A 19,220-nucleotide genomic window follows, 5' to 3' on the forward strand; every position below is an offset into this window, starting at 1 on the left:
TGTCTGTTGTTGTTGTTTTCCAATTTGTACCAACCACTGAATTCCAGAAACTCAATGACATCTAGAACCAAACACATTCCTAGCATGGTGGTTTGCTCCTATAATCCCAGGATTTAGGAGGCTGAGGTCAGAAGATCAAAGTGAGTTTAAAGCCAGTCTAGGTGACTGTCTTGGTTTTTCTATTGCTATAGGGGGGAAAAGAAACCACCATGAACTTGGGAAGAAAAGGGATTATTTCAGCTTACAGTTGGACATCACAGTCCATTACTGAGGGAAGTCATAGTCAGAACTCCTCAAGTAGGGCAGGAACCTAGAACAGGATGCTAATGCAGAGGCCATAAAGGACTGCTGCTTACTGGCTTGCTCCTATGGCCTTCCCAGCTTGCCTTCTTATAGCTCCCAGTACCACCAGCCCAGGTGTGGCACCACCCACAGTGTGCTAGACCCTTCCATATCAATCATCAATCCAGAAATACACCAAAAGTTTACCCATGGGAAATCTGGTGGAGGCATTTTCTCAACTGAAGTTCCCTCTTCCAAAATGATTCTAGCTTGTGTCAAGTTAACGTAAAAACTAGCCAGCACAGTGGCATAAGTGAGGTCAAGGGTAGCCTGGGCTATGTCAAAGGACCTATCTCAAGGAAATTAATTGGTTCATTAAAAGCCACATATTAAGCAAAGGTAATGATCATGAATGCACCATCAAATGCCAACCTCAAGGATGACAGCTGTCCTGGTGTCAATCAAAGCAAATCCAGCATTTTGGAGGTAAAGGCAAGAAGACAGGGAGCTAGAGATCATCCTCAGCAATAGAGTGAGTCCTGGGGCAGCCAAGGGCACAGGAGACCTTGTCTCTTAGGAAAAACCACTAATTTTAAGCTAATTAAAAATATAATTTTTAAATAGAAATTGAGCAGTGATGTGTAAATCTAATTAATTTTATCAATAGAAACCAGAAGTCAGATATTGGTGTAAAAACCTGAAAGATCAGAAAAGCAGGGGAGCAGGCACCAGTGACTTCCTACTTCTTCCGTTCCTCAGTCCAAAAGGGTTGAGATCCCATCTCTGCCCTACCTTACCACTTCCTGTTTCTTTTCTGTACTGACCTCCAGATCTCTATGGTTAACTAGTGGCTAGCTCCACCCTCTGACTCCAAGCAAGCTTTATCTGTCAGAACACAAACAAAGTATCACACAGCAGAGCAGAGGCACCCTGAATGGTAGACAATGCTGCTCCCAGAACACATGGGTTATTTAAATGAAAATTTCAATGCCTCCCTGTAAGTGATAGTCAGAGAAGCCCCAGAGATACTCAAAGCAACAACACAGGTTATTGCCATTGCTCTTAGCTAACAAGCAGTCAGTAGATGGTAAATCTTGTCACTGAAGGTATCACATACTGTGGTTGCAAGACATGCAGACATTTTTTAAGCTTGCCAGAAAACTCTGTCCATGATGACAAGCTTCTGTAATGCATGAATGGGGTGTGTAGGGTGCTTGGGGAGAAAAGACATCAATGGTCTTTACCCAGTACTGGACTGTGCACGCTACAACACTTATATACCAGTAAGATGTGTCCACTGGTACAGTAGTGGTGTAACTATTATAGGTAACTAACTACTTTCTGACTAGATTTGAGACCTGCTCGAAGGAAAGAATGAGTGCCTCATACTGTAAACCTGGTTTAAAATCTATTACTAGAGAAGTAACAGGTCCTAAGGCAGATCCTACTGTTCTTGATTTTCTAAATGGTCATGTAGTCAAAACACCTCGTAAATGTTTATGTTTACCCAAAGATTTGTATGGCTCTCAACGTTGGCCAGAGAAAGTTCTTTTTGCCCCTGACAATAGTCAACACAGAGACTCAAAAGTGTTTCTCATGAGTTACTTAGCCACATATGAGACATCTAGTACACACACTGTCACCATCCCCCCACTCCAAGAAGAAGAGGCAGGAAGAATACAGAGGATACAAAGGAGTGTTCTGAAATTCTGTCTTCTGTACATAACACAGATGTTAGATGCATGAGTTCACAGCTGTAAGTGGTTACCTACACAAGACCTGAACAAGAACAAGCCAGTTAAAAACTCCCAACATGGATGGAAAGGGAGCTAGTGAGACCACACTCCTATCTGAAGAGTCATTAAAGTTTATGGTTGCTGAAGGAAAGAGTCTCTCTGCTTTGGGGGTCTGGCACTGGTGGGTTGCCCATAGCCTAGTGGATGGCTGCACATCCATTTGCATATAGCCAGCACTAATTGGACTCAGTGGGTTTTAAAAAGGGAAGGCATGAAGCTGGGTGGGAAATGTGTTGGGCAGGCTGGGGGAGTTGGAGGAGAAGAGTGGAAGCTGAATGTGATCAAGATACTCTATACACGTATGAAATATTCAAAGAACAAAAAATATCATTTTAAAGTAACTTGTGGTCATATAATACTGTAAAACATTGTATTACCCTTCTCTTCCTGAAGGGTCACAAAGTTTAGCAAATGAAGGCTCTAGCCAGGAGGACTACAACAATAAGAAAAACAAAAAAGAAGGAAAAATATGAAAGCACAAACTTCAGAGAAAATGCACAGGTCTCTAGACTATAGATATTTACCTTTGCAAATCTCACTCATGTGTGGTTTAGAGAAGCTTCAAGATAGGTACCTATGAACAATCTCACCTATGAGATGCCCATGAGCAATCTCACCTATGAGATACCTGTGGGCAATCTCACCTATGAGATACCTGTGGGCAGTCTCACCTATGGATACTTGCAGTAGTGCTTAGTATGTTTCACTGAAACTGGAAGGCAGGCCCTGTGGAGTAAAGACTGACAACATGCAGAACAGTCAAACCAAATGAGTGATGATGCTCAAAGTGTTGAAAGAAACTTCTTTTTTCCAAATTGTTAAGCAGTACCACCCACACAGGAAATTCAACAGACATTAATTATACCTAGCATGTAATCCCAAGGATCCAGAGAATGTGTTTTATTTATTTTTACTTAGGGAATGAGAGAAGAATGAAATAAGATGGTTTCTGCCAACGCTGTTGAGATCTGGGTGTCCTGTTTTCATCTGAAAAATCTTAAGCCCCACTGTTTCTTCCCAAAATTGTTATCTTCCTCTACAAATAAACCCAAACTTTCATTTCAAACAGCTAGTCCAATGCAAATAATTAGCAAACCCAGCTTTGATACAGATCCGATTGCTCAATGTGAGAAAGTCTTCCCAAATGACCCTCTGAGGTCTGGGCTTTGCTTTCTGTTTTGTGTTCCCATCAAATCCACTCTCACATGCTGATAGCTGCTTTTGTTTTTCACTTTTTCCACCTCCTGAAAAGAGACGTGCATCACATCTGGAGTCTTTCCAACCCCTGACTAGAAAAGCTTGAGCAATCTCAAAGCACCTGGTTTACTACAAGAACCACCGAGGGGCCAACCTGTAACTGCAATTCAGACCACCTTAAACCTTCTGAAGATGGGAACCTTCGGCCAAAGCCAGAGGCTGCTTTTTATCTCAGCACACTTTCATTTTGGTGCATGACTGTAAACGTCACCAACAAGGTTTGAGGTCTAATGTGAAGATTTTGAGGCCTAATGCAAACCCTTTGAGGTAAGGAGCTAGCCTGGGATAGCCCTGTTTGCTTTGGTGGGACACATGATTGGCAGCTGGTGGCAGTGTTCAATCGCAGGCTCAGCACATTCCCACAAGGAACTGGGCTGCACACAATGTCTAGATGGCTTGAATTGGCACCTGGCTGATGTTACCTGGCTCCACTCCCTCTGCCACACCTCACTTCCTTGGCACAAGCTTTCCCTCTGCCCGGAATATTCGTCTCACCTCACCTCCACTTCCGAGTTCACCTGTAACTGTAGCTTTAGATGTCACCTCAAACAAAAATTTTATCGTCCTTTGTCAACACTCCTCTGACACCCCAGACAATGGAAGGTTCCCTGGATCCAGCCTATGGGCCATCCTTGCTCTCATTCTGCTCACACTGGTGCCCTTGTAATGATGACTTCTCGATCCTAAATTTCACTGGAGCGGAGACCACACCTGTCTGTCCCCTCCTTGCTGGGGCCACAGAGCTCAGCAAACAGGGCCACACAGCTGTTCTCAGGGTGGGCTAATGGCTGACTCCCTGGCCTGCTTCATACTCCCATGTATTGGACCAGAGTGGGAGCTATGCCATAATCACGTTTGCTTTTCCAAAACTTAGCACAATTCCCACACAGCGTGCTTCATGAATGCATGTTAAGGTAAATAAATGAGTGAGTTAAAGGATTATGTACTTCCTGTACATGACGAGTGTGGTAGTTTGAATGAGAATGGCCCCCATAGGCTCATGGATTTGGATGTTTGGTCCCTAGTTGAATTGGTAGCACTGTTTTGGAGAGGATTAGGAGGTCTGGCCTTGCTGGGGGAGGCATGTCACTCTGTCCCTGAGGGTGGGTTTTGAGATTTCAAAGGACTATACCATTTCGCCATTTTACCATTCTAGTTAGCTCCCTACCTTTTACTCACAAATAAGGATGTGAGCTCTCAGCAACTGCCCCAGCCCCAGCCCTGCCCATCCGCCGCCGCCACCACCGCCATGCTGCCTACCCTGATGGTCATGGACTCATCCTCTGAAACTGTAAGCAAGTGCCCAATTAAATGCTCTCTTTCCTAAGTTGCCTCAGTCAATGTGGTGTAAAGACAGATAATCAAGGGGCTGGCTGGGGTTTTCCCTTTAAAAAAATAGAGTTTTAAAATAGAATGCCCACAATAACAGATGATTTGATACAAGAGTAAACTTTTATTATACTTTATCCTCTTTTTATTTAGACCATTTACCAAAAACAAAATAAAACAGTCAGTTATAACCTGAAAGCACTGCATCTAACAGGTATGTGTTCTTATATAGATTTAAGAAAAATTTGTTAAATTTTTGAGAAAATCACACAATGTATTCTAATCATATTCACCCTCAGCTCCCCCTCACTCCTTTAAAATCTGGCCCTTCCATGCCCCATCCTAGCTTCCTGTCCTCTTTTTTTTATTTATGTTATAGCCCATGACACCCAGAGGCACAAGGATAACACAAAAGAATTCATTTAAAAACATTTTTGTTGTTACTGACTTTCAAGACAAGATTTCTCTGTGTAACAACAGGCTTGACTGTCCTGGAACTAGCTCTGTAGACCAGGCTGGTCTCGAACCAAGTGACCCACCTGCCTCTGCCTCCCAAGTGCTGGGATTAAAGGCGTGGGCCGCCGCCGCCGCCACCACCACCACCACCTGGCTAGAAACATCTTTAACCAAATCAAAACATGTCAAAAGAAATGTAATTTCAGCAGGATATCTCTCTCAAGGTACAGAAAACACAGTAGAAGAGGGGGTAGAAAGAGTGTAAGAGCCATGGGAAGGGGTGCTGTGAATGCTGTCCTCTGGACATGGCATGGTTGATGCACCCACTAACTGACAGCAGGGGGTGTCTGCCCAAAACCTGCCCCAGGCTGGGCCCACCAACATTGCATCATGTCTGGGAGAGGAGCTAGAAGTCGTTGCTAGTTCCTGGGGATGGGAGAGTCATACTCTTTAGTGGTATAGTCCCTGGTAAGTTGACCTTGATAAAGTGAAAAACATCCCCCCACCACCCCTCAAGTGCAGGCTCATGCAAGCAATCCTACCAAAGTGCAGTGGGCCACAAAAATGGAGTTCCGGGGAAGGGAAAGTTCGGTATGGGGAGATATGATCAAAGGACATTGCATATGTTTGAAATTGTGGAAGAATGAATACTTTTTTAAGGTAATGCTATCATTGAACATTTTTATCTCCCAAGTGAGATTGATTTCAGAATTATGTTCTGATGACAAATTCAGAGGCTAGTAATTAATAAACAAATAAATCTGTATGCAAAGATTAAAAATAGTAGAAGTGGTACATTATCCTCCAAAATCTGAAGCCAGGCATGATGCCTTGGGCTTCTAACTCTAGAGGAAGAGCCACCAGGCATGAGGATGGACAACTGAAATGAAGAAGATAAAGGTCCCAAGGAACATTTGTGTTTTAATATAAATGGAATGTTGACAGCTTGGTCATAACCCAGGTGACCCATTATTACCACAGTTGAGGAAAATTTACTTGGTCAATACTTACGAATGAGAGTTTTAAAATGTTTAAGTTGTTTGTTATGACATGTGACCTATACTGAATCACTAGGAGGCTAATGACAAGGAAGTTCCAGAACATTCTAGAAAGGATTAAGGACCTTTTCCCAAGTTGTTTGTGTTTACATCTTCCTTCCTTTTTCCTTCCTCCCCTCCTCCCCCATTCTCTCTCTCTCTCTCTCTCTCTCTCTCTCTCTCTCTCTTTTTCTAAACATTATGTAAATCAGCTTACTGTGTGCATCCTTAGCTCGCCTAGTACCCTGTGCCTTTTACAATTGTTGAAAGGTGGGGAGGTGCATTCTATAAGCTCTGTACTCTTTTATAATCAGGCTGAAGACAGAAATGTATTCTGTGGGTTTATTCAAATTCTAATTTTTAGTTTTGGTAGTCAAACAGTTATAGAAATGTCACATCACAAGGCTGATGGGAAACTGAGATGAGTTGAATAATATCCAATTCATAGTGTAGTGCCTGATGCAGAAAGAGTCTAATAAATGACATCAAAAAATACTATCTATGCCAGGCATGATGGCACATGCCTTTAATCCCGGTCCTCTGTAGGCAGAGATAGGTAGATGTTTGTGAGTTCGAGGCCAGCCTGGTCTGCATGGTGAGTTCCAGAGGTACATAGTGAGATCCTGTCTCAAAATAAACAGATAAGAAAGTGAACTCCCAAGCTTTTCAGAAGCGCTACTTTATAACGAAAGGACAATAGATTGCACTTGTGTCTGACTCTGAATGTTCCATGTTTCCCTAAGGAACCAACTGCTGGCTCCCTGATCAAGCAAACTCAGGACTTTCCAAGGAAAACAGTGTTATGCAAAATGCACCGAAAACCTTCGCTTTGGGAGTCTGAGAAGCAAATGCACAGCTCCCCCTCTTAACCACCACTGTCCCTGGAATGATCTTGCCACCCACTTTGATGTCAGCTGGGATCATGTAGATGACTTCAGCAGCCACTGAAAGCAGCACACAGGGGTTCTTGACACAAGGAGCTGACACAAGGTGTAAGAAGGGAGCTGCACTAATTCACTGAATTCACCAACACTAGCTAGTATGGGCTTCGCCAATTCTGACTGCTAGGGATGCTTCCGGGCAGGAGAGTGCTGCATGCAACATGAGCCAGAGGAAGTATGAAGTGCCTGACAGGATGTTGTATGTGTCCTAGAGTTCCTTAAATCCAGTGTCCCTGGAATCACCCAACATGGAAAGAAGTAGAATTTCAAGGCTTGTAGTAATGCCAAAAGAGCAGGGAGGGCAGAATTCTTCCGTGATTCCGCGTAGGCTGGAGAGAAGGCTCAGCAATCGAGAATTTGTGCTGCTCTTGCAGAGGACTACAGTGTGAGGCTCACAGCCCGCAACTCTAGCTCCAGGGGATCTGATGCCCTCTTCTGGGCTCAGAGTGCATCTGCATGCACATGTGCACAAACACACAGACACACATACATACACATAGATATGTGTATATGTAGGAGGGGGTGGAGGGAGGGAGGGAGAGAGAGAGAGAGAGAGAGAGAGAGATCTTTAAATGGCTCCACAAAATTGGGGAATGTAACTGCTTCAACTACACAATCACCTAATCAAAAGAGCCAATTTCCATGAACAAACACCAACCCTAAGCATGGGAGATGCAACCTCCTGCCACAGCATAAAGGGCATGGGAAGCCATGTTGTCCTCAACTGCTGCTCCTTTCCTGGGCAAAAGCTGGTCTGAGGAAAATGTGACTCTCACTCAGACCCATCCAGAAATGTTTCTTCATCAGTATTTTCCTGCACCTTGATTTCAGTGGTCTCTCTGGAGCCTGAATAAAACCTGTACCTCATTCTCTCTACCGATGGCCTGCCTGCTTTAAACACCCTACTACACCCAAACAAAAGTAATTTTTCTCATGCTAATGCCTTTTCAGCTGAGCCCTGCACACCCTCCAGTTACTTCTTGCAGCAACCTCCAGCACCCTGGTCGCATGGATGGCTCGTGATCACACAGCCTGGGTTTGGGGAGCCCCACTGATAGCAATGCTCCTGGATACTGCTTACAGGACCTGCAGCATCCTGTCAGTCTGGACCTCTTCAATCCCACCCCTTTAGGACAACTCTCTGAAGTAACAAGACACAGTGCCCTTGCCCTTACCATGCCCCCAGCACCATCATGAAGCTGAATTCCACTTAGCATTATGCTTACTAAAGGCAGCCACGCTTTTAATGTTCTAGATTCAGTCTCCTAGATTGTGTTTGGCTGGATGCTTTTATTTGCTAGTTGCCCTTGGCTGGTAGCACTGCCGACTGTAGTTTGTAGGTTTCCTTCAAAGCTCAAGAACCATTTCATTCATAAACTCACAGCAGAGACCTGGTCAATGCTGCTGTGGGGGTGCACAGAGGATCCCTGAAAACTTGGTGAATTAAAAATAGCTGTTGTCCCCCTAGGAGCATCTCCTCTCATTGATAGAACAACCTACCAATAAAGTGTCTTTCAACGAGGACTAGAAATCCGCTCTGATTTTCTTTTGCCGTGAGGTCTAAAATCCAGCCGAAGCTCATATGACTCAAGAAGAATTTTGTTTTTCTCTGATTTTCACTGGAAATGGAGCAAGCCACGGTGCCCATGAAAGCAAGGATGTCTGCGATCCCTCGCTGAGCCACACACAGGCTTACAAGAATGTAAGAGGTGTGGTGGAGAATCACCCAAATCCCAGCCCGGAGACGCTTCTTCTGCTCTGAGGCAAAATTGTTTGTAAAAACTTTTCTTTTGATTTTTGTTATCCAAATAATTCCAGCTTAAATTGGACCTCCAATATTAATCTGATAATGACACCGCTGAGACACATTCTCTGACGACTGATCTCAAATGACTCACAAGGCTTTACTTTTCCATTTTCTGCATTCCTTTCCAGCCGGGGCTTTTGCTTGTTTTTAACAAGGACCGCCCCTCCCCCAACCCGCCACATCCACCATCAGGGAGGTAAAAAAAAGACCCTGAAATGTACGTCTTAAGATGATTACTATGTACTTGGGAATATCCTTTAATTTAAATTTTGTTTTATTTTATTTTTAGCTTCAAAGCTTTTACAGGAATGAACACCTGTCTTTCCCGGCATTATGAGAAATTGTCAGGTACCTGACACACTTTGTTTTGTCAGGCCCTCAGACAGTGACACTGTGCATAGAAGTCACATTCTAATTAATGATCAAAGCGAAGGACACCTGTAACGCTGGGCTAGACTTCCCACGTCTTTGATACTGGGTTTACAAACTGAAAAAACCCTTTGAGTCTCCGTGTGTTTGCCCTTCCTTGGAGACGGAGTTCATTCTGTTTTTCAAAGGCAATACATTAGCTGATCTGAGCACAGTTACTGTGCCCATTCACCTTTCAAAAGTCATTCTCTATTACAGGGAACGCCAGGGCACAGTTCTAAAGGTGCTGTTGCATAGGGATTGGTCAAGGCATAGGGCACTAGAGCATGAGAGCATCAAGTGAATCTCAAAAGCCTTGAAGTTTGACATCTCCTTGTTCCTATGTTGTGAAGAAAAGGACAACATGGGATTCACTGAGGTAACTCCAAACTAATTTCAAAAATAATTCACTATATTAGAGAAGCTAAAACATCTAAAAATTGTAATGCTGATATATGTTGATGTTACATGCTATACATGTTGATATATTATGCTCCATAAAACATTAGTAGGTAATTATTAATATAATACAAGTTAATGAATATTGACACATTAACATGTGTAAAACTGAGCTGATGAATAGACAAAGAAACTGTGACATATATAGATGATATAGTTACAGTTATAGAGATACACATTAGAGTGCTACTCAGAAGTCAAGAATGAATTCAGGCCATGTGTAAGAAAATGGATGGAACTACAGCTCACCATAGCAACTGAAATAAACAAGATCAGAAAACACTTTTTCTCAAAGGCAAAAATCTAAAAATGCTGATAAAAGAGCCTGCCATCCAGAGATGCCATGTCAGAGGGGAGGAGTAGTGTGAGTAAGGGAGGGGTGTGAAGGCGGTCACGCTAAGCTATAGGTGTGTACAAGAATGCCCAAGTGAAACGCATTATTTAAACAACTAACGTATACTAATAAAAGTCAGAATGCTTATAGAGTCTGTATCATTACATAGCACAGGAGCTGCACATAATATATAGCCTGTAATATTAAGCTTTATATACAGACACACATATCAATAATTTCCATGGAGAGAACAGTACAACTGAGATTCATGAGGTTTGCACCGGTGTGTGTAAGTAGCTTGGAGTCTCTGGTAACAAGCTGAAATAGTACTTTCCATACTTTATAGGTGCAAAAACAAGAAGCATAAAGAATAAAACTCAGAAATAATCCTTCATATTTTGTTGCATGCAGGGCCATAACTTAGTATTTTTTGTACAATTAGCCTGGCATTTTTCTTTATTGTTACCAATTGTTGGTGAGAAGCATTGAATGGACATGTCACTATATATCCTAGATTTGTTATAATTTCTCTATCATTTGATCATTTCTGATTTTCTGTTAGGCATAAAAATGCTGACATGAATAGTTTAATGCATAGAGCTGCTTGGGAAGTTCAATGTACATAGTTACCAAGTCACCTCTCTGAAGGTCATTCCAGGTCACAGGTCCTTCAGTGTCACAGCCAACACCCTCTATGACACCCTTGCAAGTAACCATCACTCCTTTTAATTCTTTACCACTAGTTGATGTTTTAAACTTTTCACACTTTTGATCACTAAAGTAATTGAATATTTTTCATGCTTTCTCAAAGAAACATTTCTATTTTCTCTTTTATTTTTCATGTATTCTTACTGACTAGAGTCCAACCACTGGCATACCAGCTCTTTACATATCAGAAACATAGCTCCTCAGCACAGGGTCTGTTGTGAATCTCTCTATATATTTACATTTGTTTTAATTTTATCAATGAAGTTTTGTTTGTTTCTTTTGTTGCTGTTGTTTCAAGACAGGATTTCTCAGTGTAGCCCTAGCTGTCCTGATATTCACTCTGTAGACCAGGCTGGCCCAGAACTTAAAGATCCACCTGCCTCTGCCTCCTGAGTAATGGAATGAAGGGCATATGCCATCACCATCCAGCCTCAATGAAGTTTTTAAAACATACAGACACATAAGCATTTTTAGTCTCGTGAAAGAAAGCCCACCTATCTTTCCCCTGTGAATCCTCCCACAGCATCTTATCTTGGAAAATCTTTCCCCACAAGGGAATAAATATGTGCCTATGGTTTCTTACTGTTTATTTATATTAGCTTTACCTAAATTTGTAACTGTTTTGATTGAATAATCTTTGTAGCAAACACTAAGCTTTTGTTCATGTGCAAATGTCCACATTAATTTTCAGGAACTACTAAGGCTGATCCATACCCAAGCTGAGCAACCCTGCAGCACCACAATGCTGCTTGGCTGGGCTTCTGGGGCTCCTGATCCCCACGGTAATGAGAAGTCACAGTCTGGGGTACCAGGAACTGTAACTTTTCATGGAGCAATAATCTGAACAGAGCGACGTCTCTGTGTCTCTGGAGGGTGATCTTCCAATTCAATGCTATAATTTGAATAAAGGAAAATTTTGAAGAGCCACATGTGTCCCTTTAAGAGAAAAATCTGATGAAAAGCCTCAGCTGGGTGTTTGTTATGAGGTCACTCAATTAGAAGCAGCTCTTGACATGGTTTGAAGAAACCATCCTTAAAAGTTTAACTGATTAAAGTGGTATAATGTGCAGAAATCAGAATCTTTTTCTGGCCCATCCATTACAGACGGGTGAGAGGGATGGAGGACAGGATGGTACCCAGAAGTGATGCAAGGGATGGAGGTCAGGATGGTACCCAGAAGAGAATCATCACTCTCGCACCTGCCCATCAAGAAAAGAAAGCTGCTAAGAGAAACTTCAAGCTCAAAGCAAGAGCCCCAAGAGCTAACCAATCCTAAATTAAATGAAAAATCAAACATATGAGAACCAGCCTGCATTCTGCTCAACACCAGTCATGCCTTATCTGATGCTCCTTCTGGTTCAGGACCTCTTGAATATCCATGGGAAAGCGATTCATTCCAACTCTTCATTTATCTTTAAACCAAATGTTGGAGTCTGATTTGATTTTCTAAAAAGCAGGAAGGAAAAAAAACCTATTGAAAGACAATCTGTCTACAATAACAATAGAAAAAAACTCAAGAGAGTTTAAAATCCAAAACGAGCTTAGGGTGGAGCTTAGCAATAGAATGCTTTCCTAACATACTTGAGGTCCCCAGTTCAATCCCCAGTACCACAGAATTACTGAATGAATGAGTGAATAAATGTCAAAGTGGAGTTGTGGTTAAATGAAATGTCAGTACAAGAATTAATGAGTTTCATTGAAAAATGCCTGGTGTGTGGAAGGAGAGAGCGGGAGATGGTTGGAGGAGTGTTTCTCAGGGGACTTACCACTCAGTACAAACTCAACCTAATTTTTCTATAAACATGGAAATAAATAAGACTTTGCTGGCTTATGGTCATTCTGTCACTTCAATGTTTACCCAAGTTATGACAGTACAAACTATAGTGTTGGACCCTCTGCGACAGTATGGCATGTGTTATCCAGGTTATTCTTACATGGAATCATAACATCTGGGTGTTCTGTAATCTAGACTATGCATACTATGTTAAGTCGGAGCTCCTTATTATCTGGGAAATAAATGTGTTTCATTATTACATTCTATTATCTCACATTTCTAAAATCCTACTGGTGTGAATAAGAGAATGAAGAACTGATCAGGACTTCATTCTTTGGGATAAGCTGAGGGAGAGCATTGAAAATCAGACTAGCTTTTGTGGAGTGGAGACTACCTTTCCTGGATCACATGAAACCAGGCACTCTCTTCCCAAGGGCTTCTGCCCCTGTACTGCAGTCCCTTAGGAAGAGAGTCAGTTGGGTGCTTGACGCTCGTCTCATAAGGAGGGCTGAGTGAGCACGCACCTGTGAGTGTAATCATTTTGTTAGGCTCCTGAGCCGGAAGCCTAGCAGAATTACTGAACCTGCACAAACGGGGACCGTGCGCACAAAGGAACCAGCACAGACAATCCACCCAAATCAAGTCTCTAAGAGCTTGTCACCTGGCATCAGTACTCAGGGAGGGCTCTCTCCCCCAGACCCACCCCTTCCTACTCTTCACAAGTCTTCAAAGACAGGGGATCAAATCCAGCACTGTCCAAAGGTGCCTGCTTATTTTTCTCTTGATCTTCCTCCTTGAAATATCCCTTTGAACGGGATTTACACGTGCAGAATGAATAGAGATTAAGGGCAATTATGGTTTTTGTTTTGCTCTTAATGGCCCATGCAACCCTGAAATTTGCTCATGAACTCTATGGCTAATACTGCATTATTGCCTGTCTCATCTGTGGAGTGCCATATTTCATTGCTTCCAAACGCCATTTCTGGTATTTTCTTTCAACTTCAAGCTAAAGCTTTCCTTTTCATGTGCTTTAAGTGCTGGGCACCAAGGCTAAGAATTAAAATATCCCAGAGCTTTGAGGGAGGGAATGAGAAGTTAAGATTGCCCAACAAAATCCCTTGCCCACCCATGATTCCACTCATTTGTAAAAACAAAGGCCAGCAGCAGAGACAGAAAGAACTGGGAACTCATTCCTGGGCTTTAGCAGTGATGCCTGTGCCATGGATGGTGTCCTGGTGCTCTGTTATCTTTGTCTGCCTTGACAGATGATGGAGAGAAAGGCCCCTGAGAATCTATTCCATTGATACAGAAATGGTAGCTGGGAAGATTTCACTTTACATAAATGTTCGGTGTTCAGGCTGTGTAATCTCTCCAAGCAGCCAAAGCCTCACAAGAAAAAAGGGCGTGACAAAAAAAATTAGGTAGGTGCCAAAGTGTCCTGTAGTGGGAAGGTGTGAGACATTTCCTGGTCCAGACCTTTGGCCCCCAACACCCCACCTCCTCGCCAGGGACATAGTTGGGTCAATCACCCACGTTGTTTGTCAAAAACAAATGAGGATTGTTCCCTCTGCTCATGGTCACACGAGCCCTTATTCACAGGCGGATTTCATGACACAGAAACGAATAAGTAGCTAGGGAATAAGTAATAAATAACCTCTGTCCAAGTGCATTGGTGTGACTCTAGACATACTCTCTCCAAGCCTGCAGAATCAGGGACCTGTGGGAATGCGCTCAGTCCTGAAACCTAGGGCCTAGACTTTCTCTCTTCATTTACATAAAGATCTTATACCATCCTACCAGCAGTACCAGAAAACACAGCAACAGTAGTCCTCAAATTACTGTCTTTCAGGGGGTTAGAAGATGATTGAAAAATGGCTGAAGAAATTTGATGTTTAAAAAAAATCTCAAACACATTCATGTGGATTTCCTTAATTCTAGTATATTTATTATGTGTGTTCCCATATTACATAAATAGACACCTCTATACAAACACATACATGTATGTACATGAATTCTCTTTCAACTTTAGCAGTATTGAGCAGGCGTCTACAATGTGTATGAAAGTTAATGAAGTTAACACTACATTAGACAGATGTCCCTTAGTCTCAAGAAACATGCAACCCACAAGATGTATTTACCTAACACATTCAAGTACATCCATGAACAAGTATGTAATGACTACTATTAGGAAATGCTCCTCTGTCAGAATCTTGCTACTATATATAAACTCTTTATGTCTACTTTTATCCCAACCCTTTGAAGACAAGATTTCTTCTCTTACCTGTGGAATGGAAGTAATAAAATAGAAATTAGTTTACCCGTGCCTCCCCAAGACAGCCAGCTAATGAGTGTTGACTTCAGGTCACCTTTCTGGGTTCTCATATTTTTGCTCGATCTGGAAGAACATTGAAAGGTTGCAAGGCACAGGGAATATGAGAGTGTTCTAAGCCCCCATGTGTGCTGCAGAGATCACAGTTTCCTATCAGGAGTAGAAACAGGTGAAGCTGGGAAGTAACTAATGAATAATCTCTGTCACAGTGAACTGGAGTGACTCAAAGAGAAGTAGCCCTTGAGTTGGACTTGAGCCATGTCATTGACACTCTGCCAGTCATTAGGGGATGTAAGATGGGACTCTAAGAAATAAGCTTGAAACTGGATTCTGAACCAAATGATCACAGGGTCAATGAAACACATCATAAAAATGTGTCCCATCTTATCAAAATGGCTCATTGATAGCCAGTGTTTCTTTAAGGTGTGGTTCTGCCCCCCCCATCAAGGCTGTGGATTGAAGGAACGTGAGAGGAATGAACAAGGAGGATTACAGTTTCTCCACAGACCATTCTGTATGCAAGCCGTCTACCCCCACCCTGCCTGCCCACTCTCTACCCCTAGGTCTCCTGTCCAAGGGCAGTCAGCACTTGTTTACGTCACACACAAAAAGTGAAAACATCTATGAACAAAAGCACTGGCAGGGAAGGCTTCCAAGAGAAGAGAGGTAAGGTAGCTGGCCAGAAATCCCAGTGATGTCACCAGTCATGTGACCTTGAGCCTATAAGCCAGCCTCTTCAATCTCCGTTTCCTTGAATGTGAAATCTGATCTCCAATAACATATGCCTCAAAGACTTTGTGTAGTGAGCCATGCTACTCAAAACTGGTCCACACAGGGCAAGGCCACTCCATGTCTACCCTAAGTACATGCCATGTTGCAAATAGGCATCACGAAGGCCAAGCTGACAGTCACAGATTGTAGACATCTTGAAAAAGTAGGCCTCTTATAGGTCCATGGCAGAGCCTGGAACATGCTCCCTGGGCCTCAGAGCTTCATTTACAAAATAGGTGCCCATGGATTGATTCTTCAAGGTAAAAATGCATATACTCAGAACATGTACACTCATGTGGTATTAGCACTATAGACTGCCGTCCACACTTGAGAGAAAGGCAGCCTCACTATGGTGTTGGCTACATATGGCCACCTGCAGATGGCCAAAAAATCAAGAGGTTGAAGGAGTCACAGTTTGCCATCCTGTATGCCTCCATGCCTTTCAAATGAGGACAGTCTTATTTCAAAGCATAGTTCGGTTCCATTGTGGCCAATGCTTCACAAACCATTGAGGTAATGTTTATTCACCTCACACTTTAGCAACTATTTATGAGCAGTGTTTATAAGTTCCCGTGAGCACTCGGTGGTTATTAGTGCTACCCAAACCAACAGCCGTCAACATTGGTTAATCTAGACAGAACACAGGGGTAGCTCCAACCCAGCATGTGATAGTCTGTCTCTGGGTTTATTCAAGTGTAATGCACCTTTAATGTCAACTTAGATTTTTCAGCTCTCTTCACAAGGCTCGCAGTAATTATAGTCAACAGCGAAACTGAACTCAGCCCAAAAAGAAGCCCAACAGGAAACTGTGGGGGAAATTTCAAAACAAGACACAAACTCCTGTCAATTTCCAAAAACAAAAACAAAAAAGGTTTAGAAAAAAAAGAAGTGAAACTTGCCCAGTGCGATAGAACAGAAGGAATGTGGAACAGTGTGCTGGGTACCACTGCCAATTCTCCTTTGGCGAAAAGATGGGTGCCATCCTGGGCTGGGACCAGCCTGGCATGAGACCGGTCCACACTTTCTCCTCCAAGACCAGTGTGTGAGCCAATCATCAGCTTATTTTTGGCCTCACAGTTAATGATCTGTTGGTGCCCACACTTTTCACTTTGTCACAACAACTGGAGCTGCAGCTGAAGCACAGCTGGCCTCTCTTTCTCCCAGCCCTATAATTTACTTTAACAGCTTTAGGGACAAGAGGAAATGGCAGAGTGCCCCGGAGCCCCACACTTGCTTCAAAAATTAGTTCCGTACCGTGCTGTATATACTCATAAGTATTTTAGGCAAACAGTGTAGGCAGGTCTGACCCATGTGAGCGTGGACACTGCTGGCTCTGGGCTGCTGGAAGGGTGGGGTGCTTTGGAGAAAATGGGGGACGTGGGGTGAGTGATTGAGTCAATACTCTGTGTGTGTGCATCTGTGAGCACACTGTGTGTGAGAGTGTCTGCATGTGTGTATGTACACTGTGTGTGTGAATATGTGAGTGCATGTTTGTGTGAGTATATGTGTGTGCATATGTGTGATTACCTGTGTATTGTGAGTATATGTGTGTATGTGTGTTTCTGTGAGCTAGCAGCATGCCTCCTGGGTGAGTGGATATAAGTAGATTTGTTCCTGATATCTTGGGAACTATGAGGATTTAAAAGATTCTTTTGTTTTTTATTTACATATTTCTGGGTTACAGTATGATAGTTGGATATTATAAATATATATGATGGGCAAAAGAGAGTGATCATCATTTCCATTTCCTTAAACTAATACATTTCTCTGTGCTGAGAAACTTTGAATTGAGTTCCTGTAAGGTTCTTGTTTGTGAGCATGTGTGTACATATGTATGGGAATATGTGGGGACACACATGTGGATGTGGATGTGAAGCCTGTATATGTATGAGCGTGAATCTATTTTTGGAGGACTGAAGTTGACATGTCACCCTTCTCTTTACCAAGTCACCCATCACTTTACCAAGGCTTCTGGCTGAACTTGGAACTCAGCAGTTTTGGCTGGTCTAGCTAGCCAGCTTGCCTCAGATATCCCGTCACCACCTCCTGAGTGTCAGGACTGCAGATGGGCCACCATTCCTGCCTGGACTTTGTACCAGTTTGGGAATCTGAACTCTGGCTCTCACTCTTGCAGGGCAAGTGTTGTGTCCACTGGCCATCTCCCAACCCTTCTAGTTTTTAATGAAATCTATGATAAGTTGTTATAAACTGTGCTTCAGGAGAAATGGGTCCCTCTATCTGACTATATTTGGTATGCACTGTCCCAGACCCCTCCATCTCCAGCACCTTCCCTCTCCCCAGCCTCCTACTGCCACTGTGTTGCTCTCTTCACATGGAATCACCTTCTTCACACAGTAATTCTCTTTCTGTGTCTGACTTTATCCAACACAATGTCCTCTCTGTTGTCACCCACAACAAACTTTCACCCCTGTGGCTGAATAGTATTCCTTACAGGATTTTCATTAGCTGCCCAGCTACTTCTACAAACATTCATCAGTTCTGATTTTAGACCCGTAGTGGGAGAGCAACAACCTCCCCCACATAAGCCACGCCTTAGAAACACAATTGTGGCCTCGAGTTAGCTCAGCTTCCCAAATTCGCTGTGGGACTTTGTGACCATCCCTGAGGTGGCAGAGTGGAAGGAGAGTCTGTGGAGTACAAACCTGTCTCCCACGCCCAGCTCACACTGTCCTCACTTGTGATATCAAATCAGCTGACCACCTGTCCATGCATCCAACATGGAGAAGCACTGAACTTTAGCATCCCTTACAGGCTATTTAAGCTTGGAAACAAAGATGATGAGGGCAGGAGCCATGGCCCTGGTGGAGTGAAGAATGATGTAGAGCCCAGGTAGCTAGAAAGCCTGTAGCGGTGGGAAGTAACTACCTGTCATGGTGACTCTTGGTTGTCGACTTGACTGATCTGGGATCAACTAAAAGCCATAGCTCTGGGCAGGTCTGTGAGTATAGTTGATGGAAGAATGAACTGAGACCCGCCTCCAGAGTGGACAGCACCTTCCCTCAACAGTCCACACAGAAAGGGATCCTAAGGGGAAAGCAGCTGCTTTTGGCTGTGTACCTTCACTCCTTGCTTGTCTATGCATCTGCTCTGTTGCTGCTGCTGCAGCGCCCACCTTTGTTGACATCAGAACCCAATTTCTTCAGCCTTCCAACAGGGACTGAAGACCAAAGGTTCTCCAGGAGTCCTCCAGGCTTTCAGTACCAGGATGGGACTGCTGAAGCAACCGCATCATGAACTGAGCAATCACCATGGCCTCTCCAAACATGAAGCCAGCCATTGTTAAACAACCTACCCAATATCACGTGAGCAGACCTCATCAATCCCCTCTGTACTATATGTTCACTCTATCAGTTCTGTCCCTGAGAACCCTGGCTAGCACACTGACCCAGGAGATTTTCAAGAACCGAGGGGCTGTCACTGTCACAGATGGTGCAGCTTTCCTCTTCTGCTTACATTTCCATAGGCAGTGGCTGGTGGCTTTGGACTTGGACCTTCAGGGGAAGATGTTCTG

This window comes from Peromyscus californicus, unplaced genomic scaffold (genome assembly GCF_007827085.1).
Source record: "Peromyscus californicus insignis strain IS unplaced genomic scaffold, ASM782708v3 Scaffold_12__1_contigs__length_115047231, whole genome shotgun sequence".
Taxonomy (NCBI): Eukaryota; Metazoa; Chordata; class Mammalia; order Rodentia; family Cricetidae; genus Peromyscus; species Peromyscus californicus.